This window comes from Apostichopus japonicus, chromosome 11 (assembly GCF_037975245.1).
Source record: "Apostichopus japonicus isolate 1M-3 chromosome 11, ASM3797524v1, whole genome shotgun sequence".
Classification (NCBI taxonomy): Eukaryota; Metazoa; Echinodermata; class Holothuroidea; order Aspidochirotida; family Stichopodidae; genus Apostichopus; species Apostichopus japonicus.
Window position 1 is genome coordinate 26,588,773 of NC_092571.1, and position 26,923 is coordinate 26,615,695.

Sequence of the window (26,923 nt, forward strand, 5' to 3'; positions counted from 1 at the left end):
TATTTATTTTTATGTTTGTTCAATACTTTACGTTATAACTCAATGCGTTGATGTTCACAGCCTGTATGATGCACTGGTCCACGAGGTCTCCGTAGTTTCTAAAAATTTCTGCGGGTTCAACTGACCCCTTGAACCTGGAAAATATGCGACCAAATGTTGTTGCCATATCATACGTAAAGATTGTGGAAAAGCTGTTCGATAGACCAGGGAGCTGCTACTCTAACTAGTAGCAGCTCCCTGGATAGACCAAACCACGTGAGAACAGTACAACGACTAAATTTTACTATCAAACATTTCAGATGTAGTATTCGAGTAAGCAAGCGATTCAATCATAGCATATGCATTTTTCCCATTCTATCTTCGGGGCAGTACTCCCGAAGATAGAATGGGAAAAATGTAATTACTATACATTTTAAACTTCAGTGTATAATCAAGAAGAAGAAGAAAAACAAAACGAAGAAGGGAAAACAACTGCAGGCCGTGGTAGTAATTGCAAGATGGCCCAGGAAGCAGGGACTATCAGTGGGGATCGAGGCGACAAGAGGAACGGGAGGCGGAGGACAATGGGCTGGTACATATCGAAGGGGGCAATTCGTGTGTGTGTAATGACAACGAAGGAATATAAACAGACAAGCTTTTCATAGAAAAGATGTTAAAATGATTGTATTTCAAAATATATAATATTAAGTCCCTTTTATGTCAGCGAATACCGGTTAACCGAATTCGAACCGATTTGCCTGATTTCTTGAAGGGGCCGAAAGCGTCGTAACGTTTATCAGTCCTATTAAATATCATTTTATTATTATTTTTTATTGATTCCATACATACACAAATACACACATGGTAGAATGAATACCGTACACTATATTACACAGCTGATAAAGGTCACTATTCGGAGAAGCCTTTCATCAGCACTCGCCGAACACTGCATGCATGCACTTTTTACTGAGGCTATATATATCGCCATCCGGAAACTGATCAATTTACGTACATATGCAAACTTAGTATGGTGCGTATACTTAACGTCTCCAATGTGAACAATTTTGTTCTTCGAATAGATGAATAACTTATCTAAAGACGGGCAAATACGGCTCATGACTCAGACTGGAGGTTCATATTGCGTTTATCTTGAATTTTAAGCATTCCATTGTCACAATTGCATATCAGCAACCAGAGATTGATGAACGAGAGATTACCGTGGTAGAATTTATACTCGGCGAACCCTAATTAAAGAGTATAATTAACCGTTTCGTAAAAAATGACAAGTTTGTTGGCCCAAACATTTATACATGCAAGCTACACCTTTTTTATTCATATTTTAAATGAAACCATGTCTGGCACGTGACGTCAGACAATAACAAACCGCCTGCAGTTTCGTTCATTGTAAAGGTACATTGATGTACTCTGCCTCTATACTACTAGATGTAAATCAGTCTATTAGAGTAGGCGGTCTTTTCGAGAAAAAAAAACAAAAAAAAAACACAATTTTGTTATCTCAGACAAATTGTGCCTGCAAACCACACCTTTCTTATTCATGTTGTAAACCAACCAATCAGATCATCTCCATCAGACGATAATATATACTGCATGTTTCGCTCGTAATACGTATACATTGATGTACCATACAACGAGTTGTAGCTGAACAAAGCATACTACATACCGTGTACTGATACAGTATTGAATATCTGACCTTGCACTGTTGTGGTGGTTTTAGTCCCGACTTCCTTGTTTATGTTGTACTGCATCGAAGAGTATGGAAGCCGGTAATTCATGACAAATACTAAACAGGTTTTCATTGTTTTATTATTGTAGACTTTATTATTATCATCGTGTAAACTTAGTATATTATGTGTGTGTTTGTTTGTTGTATATTATGATATAAATCTATATTATTACAATATAAGATCACATTATCATCATCAGTTTGGTCCTTTTGGTGTTCCATACACATGCAGCTGTGTCGTGTCGAAGTTAAAATGTTCAGCACATAGATCAACAATAAGTCTACTAACTGGCGTCGCAATACGTCGCACACGTTCTTATCCACACATTCAATAAAGCTATTAATTATTCTTTTCGTTCATATGCATTTTCAGTTTCAGTTTCGACCTTATTCTGGATGTTACATATTGTGCTTTCTGCATAGCGCGTTTCACACAGCATTACCAAGGACTCAAAAGGTGATCATTGGTAAGTATGAAAGATAGTCTAGGCTATGTTATATACATTGTGCTTTCTGCATAGCGCGTTTCACACAGCATTACCAAGGACTCAAAAGGTGATCATTGGTAAGTATGAAAGATAGTCTAGGCTATGTATATACATTGTGCTTTCTGCATAGCGCGTTTCACACAGCATTACCAAGGACTCAAAAGGTGATCATTGGTAGGTATGAAAGATAGTCTAGGCTATGTAAGGACCGTCTAAGATATATGAATCAACCGAAGCGATATTAATCGTCTAGAAAACAGCTACTATTCTATATTAACAGTCTAGTCAATCTGTGAAAACAAGAATGTGTTTGGCGGTAAATAATACACATATTCCTTGTGAGAAACATATTGCAAATATGTCATTAATTCATAGAGGTTGCAGAACAAAATGGCGGCTACTGCCTGCGCTACATCGCTGACGAAAGTAGTAGGAGTTGTTTTCACTGGCATACATAAAATAATAAATGACATAACTATACAGAATTTCCAGAAATGAACTTATTCCCGGCATGATGCTAGGTAATCATTTTAGTGAAAGATTTTCCGCATGACTTCCACGTATGGTGTCCTGTCCAATTGTCATTTAGCAAAATAATTATCATCAGGCTATCGGTTCCAATTAGAGGGCATGTGAAGACATGGAGGATAGACAGGACAGGGAAACTGAAATAAAGGGAGTATTTTTTGTCATAAGATAATTATAAATGGATAGGAGCCACACCTGCACCCCTCCCCTCCCCACGTATAAATCAATGCTTTGCTCGAGTCATACTCAGAGTAACGGGACTGACTTGCGGTAATTTTACCAATTAAAATAACAGTTGTGAGCTAATCACTTGAATCCTGTCGATAAAATGTCGATGACTTGAGTCGAAGACTTAAATGAAGACTTCGGCGACACGTCAGAACGGAACTCTTTCCCTTCCCTTCTGATCGTGGGCAGAATTCTGCACGATTGACGAGTCAGTTGCTACAGATAAAGGCAACGCTCTAAGAAATGATTAGTACTTACTTCCCAAATAGAAGTGCATTGTTCTCAACAATTGGGGGAACATAGCACTTAAAACATTTTTAGGTTTTTATCTCATATGGGTTTAGCACTTTCTTTCCTTAAAGTCTCAATGTGTTTTTGCTAAATTTTAACTTCGCTCTTTCCAGCCTACTGCCCTAAAAGCTCAGTGAAAATAACACCGTTCTATGCAATTCTCATATTAATAATCATTATTTTTATTGAGTTATCTGGCGTTAAACATTTTGAGCTGAATAAAGTTCGCCAGATTTCTTAACGAGTCCGTAGATTCTACAAACTTCACTTAAAATTTGCAAGCCCCGCCTAACAGATCATGCGCCAATCAAATCTCTCTGATTTCATTTTCATTTCATTTCATTTCAATTATTTGTTTTTTCTCAATATACGGTACATTGTATGTCATACAAACGTTTACAGATATGAAATTGAGTATAAAGAGAAAGGAAGTGATCTAAACATGAAAGGCTTATCGAGTAGGGCCACTCCCTAAAGTGTTAACGATATAAACAAACAAAGATTTCTAAAAAGTATTATGGATCAATAATCACTTATGTAAACCTCGCTTAATTGACGTTTAAAGGAACGTGGTGACTGAGAATCATTTTGTATATGATCATGATGATTAAGTAGATAATTCCAGCAAGTGTTTGCCCGATAAAGTATACTCTGTTTACCCAGGTTACTATGGGGAAAAAGTCTATGTATGTGACCAGCCTGTCTTGTATTATAATCATGGATTTCCTTATTAACAGTGAATAAAGTTTTACATGTGGGCGGATTATATCCATTAATAGAGCGATAAGCGAATGTAGCAAGATGAACTTTCACAAGGTCCGATAATTTCAGTAGCTTAAGTGAGGCAAATAATTTACTAGTATGATCGTTATAGTCGGCAGAAGATATATGTCGAATAGCCCTTTTTTGAAGTACAAAAAGTTTCTTAATGTTATAAGCAGCCATGCCAGACCAAACTGTAATGCAATAAGTAAGGTGAGGATAAATTAAAGTAAAATATAAAGAACGAAGAATATGTTTTGGTAATTAGTGCTTCAATTTGGAAAGAATCCCAACGCCACGAGAAATATTTGTTGATATTGTATTTATGTGATGACGCCATGTCAGACCAGAATCAATAGTTACCCCTAGAAAAGTGGTAAAACACACTTTTTTAGACTACTACCATGCATCTGTATGTCAGACAGAATATTCCTATTCCTACCTTCATTGAAAACAACATATTTTGTCTTACCTACATTTAAAGAGAGTTTGTAAGCTGAAAACCAAGCATGAAATTCATCAAGCACATGACAAATTCTAGCCCTCATTTCCACAGGATCCAAGCCAGAGAAAAAAATCTTAGTATCATCAGCGAATGATATGATAGTACAATTATCTGACACATGACAAATATCATTTACAGATATTATAAAAAGCAAGGGCTCCAATATAGATCCTTGTGGAACCCCACAAACAACATTCATGCAATCAGAATCCGTAGAAGACAATTTGTAAATTGTTTTCTGTTTGATAAATAGCTTCTAATCCAGTCTAGTCCTGTGCCTCTTATGCCATAATGTGACAATTTCATAAACAAAATACGGTGATCAATTGTATTAAACTCTTTGGACAAGTCCAAGAATACACCGACGGAAATCCTTTTATTATCTATGGTATCATACAATACCTCCAAGGCCTCAGTCAAAGCAAGTTCGGTTGAGTGTCCTGGCCGATACCCATATTGACTTTTGAACATAATATCATGTTTACTGATAAAATTATAAATACGATTATGAACTATTCTTTCAAAGATTTTAGAGAAGCCTGTTAGTACAGAAACTGGGCGATAATTACCTATAGCATCGTGATCCCCTTCTTTGTAAACACGGATAGCCTTAGCAATTTTTATATGATCTGGGACAGTACCAGTTGCCAAGGATAAATTTATAATGTGAGTAAGAGGGTGAACAACGTAATGTAACACCTTTCTTAGTATTGAAGGCTTTATGCCATCGATTGGCGACAGATTTATCTGGTTTCAGACAAGCAAGTGCAACTTTAAATACTTCACTCTCATTGGAAGGAGACATATAAAGGGTTGAAGAATTTTAATTTCTTAAGTAATGATTTGGATTAGTGTCACTATGAATATCTGACGCTAAGGTGGGCCAAACATTTATAAAGAAATCATTGAATGCGTTTGTAATCTGCTTAGGATCATTGGTTTTACCGTTGCCGACTTTCATCGTGTCGGGAATAGACGACTTACTTTTTCTATTATGTAATACATCATTGATTATTGCCCAAGTACGTTTAGAATTGCCACTGCAACTATTGAACTTATCAGAATAATACCGAGTTTTCGAAATACGAATAATGTGGGTCAATTTATTACGGTAAGTACGAAACTTGTCGGAATATAAATATATGGATTTGTTTACGACCGTATAGTCATATGACTTACGAGTAGACGATACGAGTATAACATTTGTGGTCGCAATGATTTTACGGTGTATCGTTCGCGCCATAAGGGTAACAGAAAAAAATTCTTTCTTTAGATTGGCGACAGATTTTCTCCGTTAAACCCACCTGGTCAAAGTGCATTCAGAATATGAAACATGAATATGCGTCGAAAGTTTGTTTTCCGCAATTCAGCAGTAAACACGTATATATTTTAACCATTGGGTAATAGTTTCTTCAGTTATAAGGTAAAGCACAAAGGTGCTTGAAATGTAGCACTTTCGTTCCTAGTGTTGTTTTTTAATGGTTGCTGCTTGGTATTTTATTAGTACAGTAAATTTATCGCTGCAGGACAAAAAGTATAACACGTCGTAAAACGTTGCAAAGTAGCGACTGTACGTGATCTGTTTGTTCTTTATTCCGCGCAACAACTAGTCTATATCCTGCTTGCATCACTTTCATGCATCATGATCGTGATCAATCTTGGTCATATTGACCTTTCATACACATACAGTGTAGTGTCGAATCTAAAATTTCGTTTCGAGTGCATAAACTGCCGTGACGTCGCAAAACGTCGCAATGGAAACTTGATCTCTATGTCGTGTTTTCTCTCATAAGAACCAAGCTATAGTTCATGATTCGTTCATTGTTTGTTCATATGTGTATATAGTTAGTCCAAAATACCTCCAGGATTTCTCCCGATTGCGCAATGAAACGTCGCAAAACGTCGCAATGGAAACTTGATCTCTGTGTCGTGTTTTCTCTCATAAGAACCAAGGTATAGTTCATGATTCGTTCATTGTATGTTCATATTTGTATATAGTTAGTCCAAAATACCTCCAGGATTTCTCCCGATTGCGCAATGAAACTGACTGTGTATGCTAATATCCACTTCATCAAAGCGACGCAAAGCGTCTCAAATTGTTGCTACACTCTAAAAACAACCTGGTGAAATTTTCACCAGGAATTGCGTTTATATGCTACCCTCCACATCCTGGTTGTTTTTACCAAGTTGCCTGGTGAATGAGATCTTAACAAAATCCTGGTAGATATAACCAGGAAAGCCTGGTTAAATTTCGTGGTGAAAATTTGACACTGTCCTGGTTAATATCAATGGGTAGGCCTATTCACCTCATTCCTGGTGATATTAACCAACATTTCCTGGTTGATGCTAATACTATCCTGGTTAATATCATGAAATATTGCACCTCTTTCCTGGTTAAATTAACCAACATTTCCTGGTTGGTGATAAAACTATCCTGGTTAATATCATAAAATATTTCACCTCTTTCCTGGTCAAATTTACCAACATTTCCTGGTTGATACTAATACTATCCTGGTTAATATCATGAAATATTTCACCTCTTTCCTGGTCAAATTTACCTCACTTTTTCTGGTTGGCGTAATACTATCCCTACTATTCCACCCCTTTCTGGTTAAATTAAACAACATTTCCTGGTTGATGTCACCATTATCCTGGTTAATATTAAACTGATTTTCCACCTCATTCCTGGTTAAATCACCCCTTTCCTTGTTAATACTATTGGGTATGCCACCTTATTCTCCATTTCAGTTGCAATGCATTCAAGTCGAGAAAAAGCAAAAAATAAATTATAAAACAACATCATCAATGCTACTGATAGCTAACTTTATTTGCATCTCCATTACTTTTGAATTTTGAGTACTAAGTGAACTTTCGCAATTTAGTTAAATTAATTCCTCAAATATTTATACAATGTATTAATATAAGAAATGCAATACTGAAATCAAAATTTTGAGGACGTATTTACAGCATAACCATCGTCACATGCTGAAGCTCTGATTGCTCGACATCAACTGTGAAATGTAACAGGGATACCAAGACCTTGATCAGTGTCAGTAGCATCTTTTCTTTAAAGGTATGCTGTTTTAGCCCCAAATATGCTAGATATTCAAAAAGGGTCACCTTTGGTCAGAATTCTTAAACTGTTTTTATTACAATCTTTGAGGAAATTTTCCCATTCAGTCATCTTGTGTGTTCCTTAAAAATGTCTGAGAACAATTGGAGAGTAAAGACCTCCAGGAAGGTACTTTTTGAAAACTTCTTGCCATTATAGCGTGCTATAATTTGGGGCTTATACTGACTACCATTAAACTAGATAGGAAGGTCTTAAAAGATCTATGTTCACATTGTTGTTGATAAGGATGACCTAATACCAAATTTATTTTTTAATTTAATTATTTACTTATTGGTGATTAATTCATATTTTTAATTTAATTACAATTATATTTTACCACTTTGCACAGGCAAGCCGAACATCTGCAAGACAATAATTAGGCTTCCAACGATTAGTCATAAGCTCATCCGTGGACCTCACATACTTGTGCAAATTACTTTAACTCCGATAGAAAGTGCTAAGTCAAGCTTATTATAATCACAAGAAAGATTAATTTGAAAAGATTTTGAGCTAACAGTTAAGTAGTTAAAGAATAGACCAAAGTGTCCTTGAACATGAAATTTCTGAAACTCCGACCCCGAATTTTTGCATACATCCACATGTCCGTCCGTGGACTCAGGAAGAAGCGTTTCCAAACAAATAACTACACCGACCCCTAAATGACCTTTGACATAAAATTCCTGAGCACTTCCACATGTCTCTTCATCACAGGCCATCTCTATGAATTTGTACCAACAGGTATTATCAGTTGTGGACAGAGAGATGAAATGAAATGCAAAACATCAAATTGTTTCTCATAAAAACAGCTACAATCACATTCTTGATGTGCATAATCCAAGCCAAAGACATCCTTCTACTACTGCAAAGCTGTGTTACTTGGTAGCCTCTCTCAATTTCTCATTTTTCACCTCTTCCAGTTTGTCCCAATCTAGGAAAGGTATGAAACAATTAAAGTATTAAATGGTGTGTTAACGAACCAGAATGAAAAAGAAGATTAATCGCTTTCTTCGGTCTACTAATTTGTGCCAAACTTTTTGAAAACCTTATTTTTTATCAGTTTGAGTTGTAGAAAAGGAATAAATTGCATTAGCCTGTCTTTTATAGCAAGTGCAGTAACAGACTGTGTTGGCAGCCAATTAAAGAATAAAGATTCTTCACGGTCGTTTCCTCGGATCTTTTTCGACAAACAGGAAATTGGAGATTTAAGTACACACAGCCTGTGTTCGTGACCTTGACATAAGGTCAAATGTGTAAATGTGCATTACATGATAGTCGCTTGGAGCAAAATGAGTCAATAGTGTTATTTACAGCACTTGGCCTATAGTCAACCAAAGCCTGTGATACTGGTTCAACATTGTTTCTGTTGTCATTTTATGGTAGATGAAGGTAGGAGCACTGATAGCTCTCTATCAAGCAATGTTCTCTTCGTTTTAGACAAATTTGTTGCCATCCTTTGCAAAGTCCTGTTGCTTCTGGCTGACACCTCAGTAAATAAATTGTTCAATTTCCTTAATTTCCTTACAGATCTAAACTGGTTCCACTTTACCAATAATCAGTGGGCTATCAGCTAGCACAATTCCATGTAGATTAAACATGAATCTAAAAAATAAAACTTACTTGTTTTACATGTATAAATGATTGCAAGGATGCACCCTTGCACCCTTCGATGTTGAAATTCCCCAAAACAACAGCGTGACAAGAGAAAATGCCAAGTTCATCTGCATCAAAAGATTTGTGAAATTGATAGAGTAAAATAACATTCACTGAAAGTTGACATCTTCTCCCAAACTCCCCCCCCCCTTCCAAGAGAGCCAAGGTATCTCACTGCTCTATGACAACAATTACAAAAGGACATACACTTACTGAAGGCCATGGTCAAACTCTTTGTTATACCATGGAGAAATAAAACTAGAAGTCAGAGACTTGCCATCTGCAATACAGAATGTAGGACATGCTTAGAATAGTGTACAATTATATGTTGTACAGTCCTGATTTGGCCTTTCTGTTTTGAAATTTCTAAGATACATGCACTCTAATTTAACTGAATTTCACTATCACAAGAAAATTCATCTAATATAAAATTAATAACTTCGCAGTGGCTTCAAGTTATGCTTGCACAATTTGCGGAGAGTAAAAGATCAATCTTTTGCAAAGATAAATCGATATATTTTAACACTTTAATATGAGGAAGTGTATGGAAGTATGAGATAATGGTATATTGCAATGATCGCAGTGATCTCAATTGACCTCTACATGCATAACTTATACATGGTATCAATCACCTTGCAACTCACTTTTGTGTTGGATTTTTAACTTGATGTTAACTTGTAGTTGCCGACATGTGTTAAAACTGCTTAAGATATTAAAGAACAACGGCTGGTCCACATTCTTTAACTTAATTACACACATCGTGGAAGGATAAACTGACATGCTTTCTACGAAGTTTACCTAAGATTCCCATTATTTCTATGAATTTTATGTCAACTCCCTACATGCAATGTGAAGGGAGATGAGATATTGTACTTTACCCCGCATCAGAAATGTGAGGAAGTGTGTGAAAACGCGTGTGTTGGATGTGACACTTAACACCGTAACTCATAATGTTCACGGTGGATTAACTTCATACTAGGTAATGCTTATTTTGTACAAGAACCCTGTTGTTTCTTGTGATGCTCAGTGGTCATGTGGGGTCAACAGAGGTCAGAGTCTGAACATCTTGTAAACAGGATAACTCAAGAAGTACATCTTTCTTGAACTTCATACATAGTGTTTAGATCCAAATTGCTGAGTGCAAGAACCCTATCGAAACTAATAGACGTCAAATGTCAAACGAATTCAACAGGTGTAAAATTTTGAATACCTTCTAAACATCATAACTCTAAAATTTAAACTACAATTAATCTGCAGGAATTCTCCAATGCTATTGCGAAATGGTTTGGTCAAATTCGGTCAGTTCGGTTTAATATTCTCAAGGGGCTCTATAATTCTTCAACAAAACATGCAGTCATCCAAGGAAATGAAATTTGCCTCAAAGAGTTGCTAGTCTTGAAAAACACACTCATGCGGGCCTTTAGCAGTTTGCACCCTCTGAGCTTCAATATGTCAACAGGTTATATCAAATGGTGGAAAAGAAAAAATGCCACAAGGTGTCAACAGGTTATGTAAATTTTCTCAAGCTTGACCACTTTCTCTGTGATGTATGCTAGAGGACTTTAATTTTGGCAGTAAGTTGTGAACATGTTTCACAGTGTATAAACAATGTAATGTAGAGCTCTCATTCATTAAAAAATATATTAAAGGGATTCTTGGTGACAGAGCTGATTTGCTAATTCAAAATTTGTAAGAGAAAATGTCCCTTTTATCCATACATACATACATCTATATATGTAACTATTTCACATAGTAAGACTGTTCTTTCTGGATATTGAAATATTTTGGAATAGAAACTCTATACTGTACAATTCTTACCAGTGGATTAAATGGTTGATGCACACAAGACAGTGCTTCAAATTAAGAACTGAAAATATCTGATCTTTTCTGGTTCTCACTAAATTTTTGGACAAAAAAAAATCATTTGATCCACAGTATTTATATACTTATCCGAAATTTTGAGCAAATTGTATAGCAAGGAATAAAAAAGCAAACTGGCTTTCTAATTACAATATGTATTGAAATTTCTGTTCCCATGGGACCTTATTCAGCAATGGCTAGAGTTGAAGTCAAGGTAAACTCAAGAATTTTTTTTACACAGAGTGCTTCCCTTGCAGGTTTCGTTTATACAGTAAGTTATCCCCTATCTACCATTAGGCAACAGATTGATAGAGCAAACAAACGTAGCAGTGGGGACGGGACCTATATATACATCTCTACAACTCAAAATGCGTACGGAGTTAACACTGGTTATAACCACTTAATACGAATTAAAACAGAATCATCTTATTTTGTAAATCAATTTCTGCATATTTTTTAACTTCCATTTACGCAGATTTGGAAAGAATAAAAAGTCTCTTCGTACGTCTCATGTTCGAAGTGTTTTAAAACATGTTGTTGTCAGTATTCACAGTATTCCCAAGATGGGAGAGGGGGGATGATATTTAATTATATCGGTTATACCAAAAACTATGTGACTAACCCTGTTATATTTCATCCCTCCAATACTTGTATTGATACTCGCCGAGCATAACAACAAACTTATGTCCTCTTAGTAATAAATGCATTATAATGCTATCCATATTTTCTGCTTTATCACTATTGTGCGGGCGGTTTTCTTTGGGTTGTCATTTATCTTTGTGATTTGATATGACGAGATAATGAGCAGGAATATAGCTTTGACTGAGTGTTATCTCATGTTAAACTGAATGTACAAAAGGAATGAAGTTTTGTTCAGACATACACTCACAAAATTAAAAATGTCTTCCTTCTTTTATATGAATAATTGACTAATTACCAATCGTTCAAACTTATTTACAGAATTGGTGTGGTTATCCTCTTTATGGTCTCGCACATATCAATATTCAATAATGACATGCCTATATGTTGTTATATTTTGATGCAACATGGTTTTGTTTATTTTCGATTTCCTTTCCAGAAAGACCAAAATCGTAAACAACAAACAAAATCTGATTAACTAAATCGTAATACTATCTATAACAACAGTTGAGCCAGGGCATGTTAAGCATACTAAAGTACACTTATTATATTTGACAAATTTGAATCATTCTTTAGGTAAAAATTTTTGTATTTTTTAAAATTCCACCCAAATTATGCTTTGTTTGTGGAAATCTGTAAATCTGCGAATTACAACCTCATATACATACCGCCATGTTGTTCTCAAATTGTCTATCCATTGCACCATCATAGTATCGCAGATAAGACTATGTCAAAGTTATTAACAAGTCGCCCTCTGCTATTGAATTACACAATTAAGTCACATACATTTTGTAACCACCGCTTAGTACTTCCCACATCGTTTGTTGCTCAAACTCTCTATTCCCCCAATGTTCATTTGATACAGGTACCAGCAAAACTTTATCATCATGATATTCTAGACAAAGTCACTCCTATCAAGAATATTGTGTCCATCAAAGTAGAGAAATGACAACCATGTATAACTGTCATATTGTTTGTTTTCTCTCTTCGTTCACAGTGTGCAACCATGTATGATTCCTTTCAGGTAAGGTCGATCCCCCCCCCCCCTCTTAATATGTACACAGGGAACTAAGTATGCCCCAAAAAATATTAAGTTTCCCTATTTATATATATTTCGTCACCATAACATTTTATCAATGGCGGTCATAAGAAATCAGAGAGGTGGAAATCTTTCAAAACTAAAATATGATGTTTGATAATATCCAAAGAGTCTTCGACAATTGGCAAACATTGATGTATTCCCGCAGAATGTGTACAACTATATAATACATTTCGCCAAGAATCATGTGATCCCCCTGATTCGTGACCAAAACATACTCTCAACTATTCTTGGAATCTCTAAGTCTATAAGACAATGCTTGACTCAAAATGAGGACTTAAATATGTTATTAGATAGAGATACATATACATAATAGAGAGTAACGCATTTCTAAGACGCATAGCACATGTAAATGACGGAACAAAACAAAATAGGTAAATGTGTTAATTGCTGTTTACATATAAGACTCTTTGGATAGTACGTATGTAGTTATGTAGTCCAATTGCTATTTATGGCCTTTATCAATAATGAACAGGCGGTTTGCTCGTTAAGTCATTTATGTTTGAGACTTCATATTTTGTTTATTTTCGAGGTAATTCCCCCCCCCCCTCAAAAAAAACCCCCACCAAAATCGCATTCAGCAAACAAATTCTGATAAATTAAATCGTTATACTCTGTATAAGAGATGTTAAGCTAGTGCATTTCTAGTATACTGCAGTTTATATAAGTATGCTTAAAAAAAGCAATCATACTAAATTATCTGCAAAACTAGGTCAACCATTGTTATTGTTTCAAATTTTCACCCAATTTTTGCTGTTGTGTTTGTGAAAATCCGGAAATCTTCGAACTGCAACCTCATATACATACCGTCATGCTGTTCGCAAATTATCTATCTATTGTACCATCATAGTATCGCAGATTAGAATATGTCAAAGTCATTAACAAATCGCCCTCTATTGGAGAAAACATGCAGTGTAGAGTGCCGAATACACAATAAAGTTACAAATATATTGTACCCAACGCCCAGAACTTCCCACATTGTCTGTAGTTCAATCTCTCTATACTCCAAATGTTCATTTGATAGAGTTATCCGCACACTTTATGATCATGATTCTCTAATTCTAAACAAAGTCACTCCAATCTATAATTTTTGTACATCAACATCAAAGAAACTATAACCATGTCCAACTATCATATTGTTGGTTTTCTCCTTTCGTTCACAGCATTATATGGAACATCTCCATCGGGTAAAACCGAAATCAGAGAGATATTTTCGTTCACAGTCTGCAACCAAGTATGAGGTAATGCCGAATTGTTGAATCTCTTAATGTGTACACAGTGGCAGAGACCTATGTTTGCAATAATATTCAGTTTTCTTATTAATATAGATTTTGTCGCCATCATATTTTACCAATGGCAGTTGTAAGAAATCAGAGAGGTGGAAATCTTCAAAACTGAAATCTGATATTTGGTAATATCAAAATGTCTTCGACATATTGCAAACATGGATGTAGAATGTGTACACCTATCGAATACATTTCGCCTAGACTTTATACCTTTCATTGCCTTTGGCCAACTCACGCGCTCTCCTTGGTCTGTGACCTAAACATACTCACAACTATACATGTCTCAAAGTCTATAAGACAATCTCGACTTAATCTTTCGACTACAACAATGTTGTTATGATAGAGATACATATACAAAATTGGGAGTAACGTATTTATAATACGCATATCATCTGTAAATGGCGGAACAAAACAAAATACTTAGGTAAATCAGATCAATGCTGTTTACCAAAAGAAAAAAAATAGTCTTTGGAAGGTACGTATTGATTTAATTTCCAATTGCTATAAATGGCCTTAATCAATAATGAACAAACGGTTTGCTCGTGTAGTCATTTATGTTTAAGACTTCATATGGCAAGATACCGAGCATGAATAAAGCATTACTGAGTGTGAATAAAAACGTACGGTGAATAACGAGTACAGTATAGTTATCAATGCATTTTCTGAGAACAGATAAAAATGACAACTTACTATTTAATGATGAGATGTATATATGTTATCATGTTTTGATGCAATATATATATATTTTTGCGATTTCATTCCCAGAAATATCCAAATCCCATACTGCAAACAAAATCTTATTGATTATATTGTTATACTTTTTAAAAATAAAGCAATTGAGCCAGGTCACTTTTAGCACACTAAAGTATATATATATATATATATATATTTTTTTTTTTTTTTATAATAATCACTCTTATTTTATTGCAAGACTAGGTCAAAGTTGTTATTGTTTTAAATTTTCACACAATTTTGTCTGTGTTTGTAAAATCTTTAAATCTTCAACCAGCAACCTCATATACATATCGTCATGTTGTTCTCAAGTTGTCTAATCTTTGAACCATCATAGTATCGCAGATTAGACTATGTCAAACTAATTAACAAATCGCCCTCTATTGGAGAAAACCATTCAGTGTAGAGCGCCGAATACACAATAAAGTTACGTACATTTAGTAACCAACACAGTACTTCCCACATCGCCTGTAGCACAAAAACTGTATACCCCCAATGTTCATTTAATCGGAGGTACCGGGAAACACTTTATGATCACGATTATGATGACTAAGTCACTCTATAAATAGTTTTTTGTACATTAACATCAGTGAAATTATTACCCTGTATAACTGTCATATATTTTTTTTTTCCGTTCACATATTTGTTTGCTACTTCTCGTTCTAGTAATGTCGAAATTACTTTTTCTCTTCATATGTACACAGTGGCAGGGAACTAAGTTTTCAAAAACATTTATTTTTGCCATTAATATAGATCTCGTCACCTTCACATTTTATCAATGGCGGTTATAAGAAATCAGAGAGGTGGAAGTCTTCAAAATTGAAATCTGATATTGGTAATATCCAAATGTCTTCTACATTTGGCAAACATGGATGTAGAATGTGTACAAGGCTATCAAATACATTCGCCTGGACTTCATACCTTTCATTGACTTTGGCAAATCATGTGATCTCCCTGGTCCGTTACCAGAACATACTCTCAACTATGCTAGGAATCTCTAAGTCTATAAAACAATACTCGACTCAAACTGAGGACTTTTAAAATATTACTATGATAGAGATACATATACATAATAGAGAGTAACGCATTTCTAAGACGCATAGCACATGTAAATGACGGAACAAAACAAAATAGGTAAATGTGTTAATTGCTGTTTACATATAAAAGGCTCTTTGGATAGTACGTATGTAGTTAATTTCCAATTGCTATTTATGGCCTTTATCAATCATGAATAAGGGGTTAATTAACGGTCTACCGTGCGTTACTCACAGGATTAATGCACGATCGGGGGATAATGCAAGCGATGCACGAGGGCGGAGCCCGAGTGCATCCAGCGATAGCATTAACACCCGGAGTGCATTAATCATGTGAGTAACGCACGCTAGACCGTTGATTAACCCCGTTCATTCATACACTACCATTTGTGTGGGGAAAAATCATAAAAGAAAACATTTTTGGTTACATATAACCAAAGATTTATTAAAGTGGTGCCCCGTAATTTTACCGTGCGTTACTCACATGATTAACCACGGTCAGCTGACCTGAATGGACCAATAGGATTTAGGAATCTTTACTAAGTATGAATGAACAGGCGGTTTACTCGTTTAGTCATTAATGTTTCAGACTTCATATTTTGTTTATTTTCGATATAATTCCCCCAAAATCGCATTCAGCTAACAAATTCTGATAAATTGAATCGTTATACTCTCTACAAAAAATGTTAAGCTAGGGCATTTCTAGTAAACTACAGCATATATATTTATGCTTAAAAAAAGCAGTCATACTAATTTATCTGCAAAACTAGGTCAACAATTGTTATTGTTTCAAATTTTCACCCAATTTTTGCTGTTGTGTTTGTGAAAATCCGGAAATCTTCGAACTGCAACCTCAGCTACATACCGTCATGCTGTTCGCAAATTATCTATCCATTGTACCATGATAGTATCGCAGATTAGACTATGTCAGAGTAATTAACAAATCTCCATCTTTTGGAGAAAACCATTCAGTGTAGAGCGCCGTAAACACAATGAAGTTACATATATATTGTACCCAACGCCCAGAACTTCCCATATTGTCTGTAGCTCAAATTCTCTATACTCCAAATGTTCATTTGATAGAGTTATCAGCACACGTTATGATCATGATTTTCTAATTCTAAACAAAGTCACTCCTATCTATATTTTCTGTACATCAACATCAAAGACACTTTTACCTTGTCCAACTGTCATATTGTTTGTTTTCTCTTTTCGTTCACAGCATTATATGGAATATCTCCATCGGGTAAAACCGAAATCAGAGAGATATTTTCGTTCACAGTCTGCAACTGAGCATTGGGTAATGCCGAATTGTTGAATCTCTTAATATGTACACAGTGGCAGAGACCTATGTTTGCAATAATATTCAGTTTTCCTATTAATATAGATTTTGTCACCATCACATTTTATCAATGGCAGTTGTAAGAAATCAGAGAGGTGGAAATCTTCAAAACTGAAATCTGATATTTGGTAATATCAAAATGTCTTCGACATATGGCAACATGGATGTAGAATGTGTACACCTATCGAATACATTTCGCCTAGACTTTATACCTTTCATTGCCTTTGGCCAACTCACGCGCTCTCCCTGGTCTGTGACCTAAACATACTCACAACTATACATGTCTCAAAGTCTATAAGACAATCTCGACTTAATCTTTCGACTACAACAATGTTGTTATGATAGAGATACATATACAAAATTGGGAGTAACGTATTTATAATACGCATATCATCCGTAAATGGCGGAACAAAACAAAATACTTAGGTAAATCAGATCAATGCTGTTTACCAAAAGAAAAAATAGTCTTTGGAAGGTCCGTATTGATTTAATTTCCAATTGCTAGTAATGGCCTTTATCAATAATGAACAGACGGTTTGCTCGTGTAGTCATTTATGTTTAAGACTCCATATGGCAAGATACCGAGCAGGAATGAAGCATTAATGAGTGTGAATAAAAACTTATGGTGAATTACGAGTACAGTATAGTTATCAATGTATTTTCTGAGAACAGATAAGAGTGACATATTACTTTTTAATAATGTGATGTACATATGTTATCATGTTTTGATGCAATATATATATATATATATATATATATATATATATTTCGATTTCATTCCCAGAAATATCCAAATCCCACAAAAGCAAACAAAATCTTATTGATTAAATCGGTACACTAATTAGCAAAAAAGCAATTGAGCCAGGTCACTTTTAGCACACTAAAGTAAAGATATTACTTTTTTTATATAATAATCACTGTTATTTTATTGCAAGACTAGGTCAAAGTTGTTATTGTTTTAAATTTTCACACAATTTGTCTGTGTTTGTAAAAATCTGTAAATCTTCAACCTGCAACCTCATTAACATATCTTCATGTTGTTCTCATATTGTCTATTCTTATTACCATCATAGTATCGCAGATTAGACTATGTCAAACTAATTAACAAATCGCACTCCATTGGAGAAAACCATTCAGTGTAGAGCGCCGAATGCACAATTAAGTAACGTACACTTAGTAACCAACACAGTACTTCCCACATCGCCTGTAGCACAAAAACTGTATACCCCCAATGTTCATTTAATCGGAGGTACCGGGAAACACTTTATGATCACGATTATGATGACTAAGTCACTCTATAAATAGTTTTTTGTACATTAACATCAGTGAAATTATTACCCTGTATAACTGTCATATATATTTTTTTTCCGTTCACATATTTGTTTGCTACTTCTCGTTCTAGTAATGTCGAAATTACTTTTTCTCTTCATATGTACACAGTGGCAGGGAACTAAGTTTTCAAAAACATTTATTTTTGCCATTAATATAGATCTCGTCACCTTCACATTTTATCAATGGCGGTTATAAGAAATCAGAGAGGTGGAAGTCTTCAAAATTGAAATCTGATATTGGTAATATCCAAATGTCTTCTACATTTGGCAAACATGGATGTAGAATGTGTACAAGGCTATCAAATACATTCGCCTGGACTTCATACCTTTCATTGACTTTGGCAAATCATGTGATCTCCCTGGTCCGTTACCAGAACATACTCTCAACTATGCTAGGAATCTCTAAGTCTATAAAACAATACTCGACTCAAACTGAGGACTTTTAAAATATTACTATGATAGAGATACATATACATAATAGAGAGTAACGCATTTCTAAGACGCATAGCACATGTAAATGACGGAACAAAACAAAATAGGTAAATGTGTTAATTGCTGTTTACATATAAAAGGCTCTTTGGATAGTACGTATGTAGTTAATTTCCAATTGCTATTTATGGCCTTTATCAATCATGAATAAGGGGTTAATCAACGGTCTACCGTGCGTTACTCACAGGATTAATGCACGATCGGGGGATAATGCAAGCGATGCACGAGGGCGGAGCCCGAGTGCATCCAGCGATAGCATTAACACCCGGAGTGCATTAATCATGTGAGTAACGCACGCTAGACCGTTGATTAACCCCGTTCATTCATACACTACCATTTGTGTGGGGAAAAATCATAAAAGAAAACATTTTTGGTTACATATAACCAAAGATTTATTAAAGTGGTGCCCCGTAATTTTACCGTGCGTTACTCACATGATTAACCACGGTCAGCTGACCTGAATGGACCAATAGGATTTAGGAATCTTTACTAAGTATGAATGAACAGGCGGTTTACTCGTTTAGTCATTAATGTTTCAGACTTCATATTTTGTTTATTTTCGATATAATTCCCCCAAAATCGCATTCAGCTAACAAATTCTGATAAATTGAATCGTTATACTCTCTACAAAAAATGTTAAGCTAGGGCATTTCTAGTAAACTACAGCATATATATTTATGCTTAAAAAAAGCAATCATACTAATTTATCTGCAAAACTAGGTCAACAATTGTTATTGTTTCAAATTTTCACCCAATTTTTGCTGTTGTTTTTGTGAAAATCCGGAAATCTTCGAACTGCAACCTCATATACATACCGTCATGCCGTTCGCAAATTATCTATCCATTGTACCATGATAGTATCGCAGATTAGACTATGTCAGAGTAATTAACAAATCTCCATCTTTTGGAGAAAACCATTCAGTGTAGAGCGCCGTAAACACAATGAAGTTACATATATATTGTACCCAACGCCCAGAACTTCCCATATTGTCTGTAGCTCAAATTCTCTATACTCCAAATGTTCATTTGATAGAGTTATCAGCACACGTTATGATCATGATTTTCTAATTCTAAACAAAGTCACTCCTCTCTATATTTTCAGTACATCAACATCAAAGACACTTTTACCTTGTCCAACTGTCATATTGTTTGTTTTCTCTTTTCGTTCACAGCATTATATGGAATATCTCCATCGGGTAAAACCGAAATCAGAGAGATATTTTCGTTCACAGTCTGCAACTGAGTATTGGGTAATGCCGAATTGTTGAATCTCTTAATATGTACACAGTGGCAGAGACCTATGTTTGCAATAATATTCAGTTTTCCTATTAATATAGATTTTGTCACCATCACATTTTATCAATGGCAGTTGTAAGAAATCAGAGAGGTGGAAATCTTCAAAACTGAGATCTGATATTTGGTAATATCAAAATGTCTTCGACATATGGCAACATGGATGTAGAATGTGTACACCTATCGAATACATTTCGCCTAGACTTTATACCTTTCATTGCCTTTGGCCATCTCACGTGCTCTCCCTGGTCTGTAACCAAAACATACTCACAACTATACATGTCTCAAAGTCTATAAGACAATCTCGACTGAATCTTTCGACTACAACAATGTTGTTATGATAGAGATTCATATACAAAATTGGGAGTAACGTATTTATAATACGCATATCATCTGTAAATGGCGGAACAAAACAAAATACTTAGGTAAATCTGATCAATGCTGTTTACCAAAAGAAAAAATAGTCTTTGGAAGGTACGTATTGATTTAATTTCCAATTGCTAGTAATGGCCTTTATCAATAATGAACAGACGGTTTGCTCGTGTAGTCATTTATGTTTAAGACTTCATATGGCAAGATACCGAGCAGGAATAAAGCATTACTGAGTGTGAATAAAAAGTTATGGTGAATTACGAGTACAGTATAGTTATCAATGTATTTTCTGAGAACAGATAAGAGTGACATAATACTATTTAATGATGAGATGTATATATGTTATCATGTTTTGATGCAATATATATATATTTTTGCGATTTCATTCCCAGAAATATCCAAATCCCATACTTCAAACAAAATCTTATTGATTATATTGTTATACTTTTTAAAAATAAAGCAATTTAGCCAGGTCACTTTTAGCACACTTAAGTAATGATATATAATTTTTTAAGAATCACTGTTTTTTTTTATTGCAAGACTAGGTCAAAGTTGTTATTGTTTTAAATTTTCACACAATTTTGTCTGTGTTTGTAAAAATCTGTAAATCTCAAACCAGCAACCTCATATACATATCGTCATGTTGTTTTCAAATTGTCTTTTCTTTGAACCATCATAGTATCGCAGATTAGACTATGTCAAACTAATTAACAACTCGCCCTCTATTGGAGAAAACCATTCAGTGTAGAGCGCCGAATACACAATTAAGTTACGTACATTTAGTAATTAACCAACACAGTACTTCCCAGACGTGTGTAGCACAAAACCTGTATACCTCAATGTTCATTTATATGAGGTACCGGAAACACTTTATGATCACGATTATGATGACTAAGTTACTCTAAAAATAATTTTCTGTACATCAACATCAGAGAAATTATAACCTTGTATAACTGTCATATTGTTTGCTCTCTTTTTTCGTTCACAGATTTGTTTGCTAGTTCTCGTTCTGGTAATGTCGAAATTACTTTTTTTCTTAATATGTACACAGTGGCAGGAAACTAACTTTACTAAAATATTCAGTTTTCATAGATTTTATCACCAACATATTTTATCAATGGCGGTTATAAGAAATCAGAGAGGTGGAAATCTTCAAAACTGAAATCTGATATTTGGTAATATCAAAATGTCTTCGACATGTGGCAAACATGGATGTAGAATGTGTACACCTCTCGAATACATTTTGCCTAGACTTTATACCTTTCATTGCCTTTGGCCAACTCACGCGCTCTCCCTGGTCTGTGACCAAAACATACCCACAACTATATGTTGTTATGATAGAGATACATATACAAAATTGAGAGTAACGTATTTATAATACGCATATCATCTGTAAATGGCGGAGCAAAACAAAATAGGTAAATCTGATCAATGCTGTTTACCAAAAGTAAAAAAAAACTCTTAGCAAGGTACGTATTGATTAAATTTCCAATTGCTAGTTATGGCCTTTATCTATAATGAACAGACGGTTTACTCGTGAAGTCATTTATGTTTAAGACTTCATATGGCAAGATACCGAGCATGAATAAGGCATTACTGAGTGTGAATAAAAACGTACGGTGAATTACGAGTACCGTATGGTTATCAATGCTTTCTCTGAATACAGATAAAAGTGACAACTTACTATTTAATAATGAGATGCATATATGTTATCATGTTTTGATGCAACATATTTTGTTTATTTTCGATTTCCTTCCCAGAAATATCCAAATCCCATACAGCAAACAAAAGATGATAGATATAATCCTTACAAAATTTAGAAATAAAAAAGTTGAGCCAGGTCACTTTAAGCACACTAATGTAAAGATATTCATGTTTAAAAAAATCACTGTTATTTTTTTCGCTGGGCTAGGTCAAAATTTATTATAGTTTTAAATGTTCACCAACGTTTTTTGATGTTTGTGAAATCTGTATATCTTCGACCTGCATCCTCATATAGATATCGTCATGCTGCATCAAATTATCTATCCATTGTACCATCATAGTATCGCAGATTAGACTATGTCAACCAAATTAACAAATCGCCCTCTACTTGAGAAAACCATTCAGTGTAGAGCGCCGAAAACACAATAAAGTTACGCACATTTAGTAACCAACACAGTACTTCCAACATCGTCTGTAGCTCAAAACTTACATACCCCCAATGTTCATTTGATAGAGGTACCAGCAACACTTTTAATTATGAATTTCTAGACTAAGGCACTCTATAAAGAATTTTCTGTACATCAACATCAAAGAAATTATAACCTTGTATAACTGTCATACTGTTTGCTTTTTCTGTTCTTTCACAGATTTGTTTGCTACCTCTCGTTCAGGTAATGTCGAAATTACTTTTTTTCTTAATATGTACACAAAAGCAGTAAACTAAGTTTTCCAAAAAAGTTAGTTTTGCCATTAATATAGATCTTGTCACCTTCACATTTTATCAATGGCGGTTATAAGAAATCAGAGAGATGGAAATCTTCAAAACTGAAATCTGATATTTGATAATATCCAAAGAGTCTTCTACATTTGCAAAACATGGATGTATTCTCGTAGAATGTAAGCAACTATATCATACATTTCGCCTACACTTCACACCTTTTTATTGCCTTTGGCAAAGTCATATTGTTTGGTTTCTGTTTTTCGTTCACAGCATGGTATGGAACATCTCCCTCAGTTAAATCCGAAATCACAGAGATATTTTCGTTCACAGTCTGCAACTGAGTATGATTTCGCTAAGGTAATGCCGAAATTGTTGTATCTTTTAATTTGTACACAGTGGCAGGGAACTAACTTTACAATAATATTCAGTTTTCCTATTAATATAGATTTTATCACCAACACATTTTATCAATGGCGGTTATAAGAAATCAGAGAGGTGGAAATCTTCAAAACTGAAATCTGATATTTGGTAATATCAAAATGTCTTCGACATAGGGCAAACATGGATGTAGAATGTGTACACCTCTCGAATACATTTCGTCTAGACTTTATACCTTTCATTGCCTTTGGCCAACTCACGTGCTCTCCCTGGTCTGTGACCTAAACATACTCACAACTATACATGTCTCAAAGTCTATAAGACAATCTCGACTGAATCTTTCGACTACAACAATGTTGTTATGATAGAGATTCATATACAAAATTGGGAGTAACGTATTTATAATACGCATATCATCTGTAAATGGCGGAACAAAACAAAATACTTAGGTAAATCTGATCAATGCTGTTTACCAAAAGAAAAAATAGTCTTTGGAAGGTACGTATTGATTTAATTTCCAATTGCTAGTAATGGCCTTTATCAATAATGAACAGACGGTTTGCTCGTGTAGTCATTTATGTTTAAGACTTCATATGGCAAGATACCGAGCATGAATAAAGCATTACTGAGTGTGAATAAAAACTTACGGTGAATTACGAGTACAGTACAGTTATCAATGCTTTCTCTGGATACAGATAAAAGTGACAACTTACTATTTAATAATGAGATGCATATATGTTATCATGTTTTGATGCAACATATTTTGTTTATTTTCGATTTCCTTCCCAGATATACCCAAATCCCATACAGCAAACAAAAGATGATAGATATAATCCTTACACAATTTAGAAATAAAAAAGTTGAGCCAGGTCACTTTAAGCACACTAATGTAAAGATATTCATGTTTAAAAAAATCACTGTTATTTTTTCGCTGGGCTAGGTCAAAATTTATTATAGTTTTAAATGTTCACCAACGTTTTTTGGTGTTTGTGAAATCTGTATATCTTCGACCTGCATCCTCATATAGATATCGTCATGTTGCATCAAATTATCTATCCATTGCACCATCATAGTATCGCAGATTAGACTATGTCAACCAAATTAACAAATCGCCCTCTACTTGAGAAAACCATTCAGTGTAGAGCGCCGAAAACACAATAAAGTTACGCACATTTAGTAACCAACACAGTACTTCCAACATCGTCTGTAGATAAAAACCTGTATACCCCCAAATGTTCATTTGATAGAGGTACCAGCAACACTTTTAATTATGAATTTCTAGACTAAGGCACTCTATAAAGAATTTTCTGTCATCAACATCAAAGAAATTATAACCTTGTATAACTGTCATACTGTTTGCTTTTTCTGTTCTTTCACAGATTTGTTTGCTACCTCTCGTTCAGGTAATGTCGAAATTACTTTTTCTCTTCATATGTACACAGTGGCAGGGAACTAAGTATTCCAAAATATTTATTTTTGCCATAAATATAGATCTTGTCACCTTCACATTTTATCAATGGCGGTTATAAGAAATCAGAGAGATGGAAATCTTCAAAACTGAAATTTGATATTTGATAGTATCCAAAGAGTCTTCTACATTTGGAAAACATGGATGTATTTTCGTAGAATGTAAGCAACTATATCATAGATTTCGCCTACACTTCATACCGTTTTATCTGAGAAAACCATTCAGTGTAGAGCGCCGAAAACACAATAAAGTTACGCACATTTAGTAACCAACATAGTACTTCCAACATCGTCTGTAGCTCAAAACCTGCATACCCCCAATGTTCATTTGATAGAGGTACCAGCAACAATTTTAATTATGAATTTCTAGACTAAGTCACTCTATAAAGAATTTTCTGTACATCAACATCAAAGAAATTATAAACCTGTTTAACTGTCAGATTGTTTGCTTTCTTTGTTCGTTCACAGATTTGTTTGCTACTTCTCGTTCAGGTAATGTCGAAGTTACTTTTTCTCTTCATATGTACACAGTGGCAGGGAACTAAGTTTTCAAAAACATTTAGTTTTGCTATTAATATAGATCTCGTCACCTTAACATTTTTATCAATGACGGTTATAAGAAATCAGAGAGGTGGAAATCTTCAAAACTGAAATCTGATATTGGTAATATCCAAATGTCTTCTACATTTGGCAAACATTGATATAGAATGTGTGCAAGGCTATCAAATACATCCGCCTGGACTTTATACCTTTCAATGACTTTGGCCAAATCATGTGATCTCCCTGGTTCGTGACCGAAACATACTCTCAACTATACTTGGAATCTCTAAGTCTATAAGACAATATTCGACTCAACCTGAGGACTTTTAAAATATTACTATGATAGATATACATATACATAATAGAGAGTAACGCATTTCTAAGACGCATAGCACATGTAAATGACGGAACAAAACAAAATAGGTAAATGTGTTAATTGCTGTTTACATATAAAAGGCTCTTTGGATAGTGCGTATGTAGTTAATTTCCAATTGCTATTTATGACCTTTATCAATAATGAACAGGCGGTTTGCTCGTTAAGTCATTTATGCTTGAGACTTCATATTTTGTTTATTTTCGAGGTAATTCCCCCCTAATCACCAAAATCGCATTCAGCTAACAAATTCTGATAAATTGAATCGTTATACTCTCTACAAAAAATGTTAAGCTAGGGCATTTCTAGTAAACTACAGCATATATATTTATGCTTAAAAAAAGCAATCATACTAATTTATCTGCAAAACTAGGTCAACAATTGTTATTGTTTCAAATTTTCACCCAATTTTTGCTGTTGTGTTTGTGAAAATCCGGAAATCTTCGAACTGCAACCTCAGCTACATACCGTCATGCCGTTCGCAAATTATCTATCCATTGTACCATGATAGTATCGCAGATTAGACTATGTCAGAGTAATTAACAAATCTCCATCTTTTGGAGAAAACCATTCAGTGTAGAGCGCCGTAAACACAATGAAGTTACATATATATTGTACCCAACGCCCAGAACTTCCCATATTGTCTGTAGCTCAAATTCTCTATACTCCAAATGTTCATTTGATAGAGTTATCAGCACACGTTATGATCATGATTTTCTAATTCTAAACAAAGTCACTCCTATCTATATTTTCAGTACATCAACATCAAAGACACTTTTACCTTGTCCAACTGTCATATTGTTTGTTTTCTCTTTTCGTTCACAGCATTATATGGAATATCTCCATCGGGTAAAACCGAAATCAGAGAGATATTTTCGTTCACAGTCTGCAACTGAGTATTGGGTAATGCCGAATTGTTGAATCTCTTAATATGTACACAGTGGCAGAGACCTATGTTTGCAATAATATTCAGTTT

General features: G+C 34.7%; 1 protein-coding gene and 1 long non-coding RNA gene across 8 annotated transcripts in view; one reads left to right on the plus strand and one right to left on the minus strand.

The window, feature by feature from the left end:
- Window positions 1-257, minus strand: part of LOC139976425 (uncharacterized) — a 31,906-nt gene extending 31,649 nt beyond the window's left edge. The window contains exon 1 of one of the 2 annotated variants that reach the window (XR_011796112.1): window positions 32-257. This is a non-coding gene — a long non-coding RNA (uncharacterized lncRNA). Of the gene's footprint in view, window positions 1-26 lie in introns of both variants that reach the window. The other variant, XR_011796113.1, reaches the window with a different exon arrangement.
- Window positions 1-26,923, plus strand: part of LOC139976424 (uncharacterized) — a 289,428-nt gene that overhangs the window by 233,373 nt on the left and 29,132 nt on the right. The window lies entirely within an intron of this gene.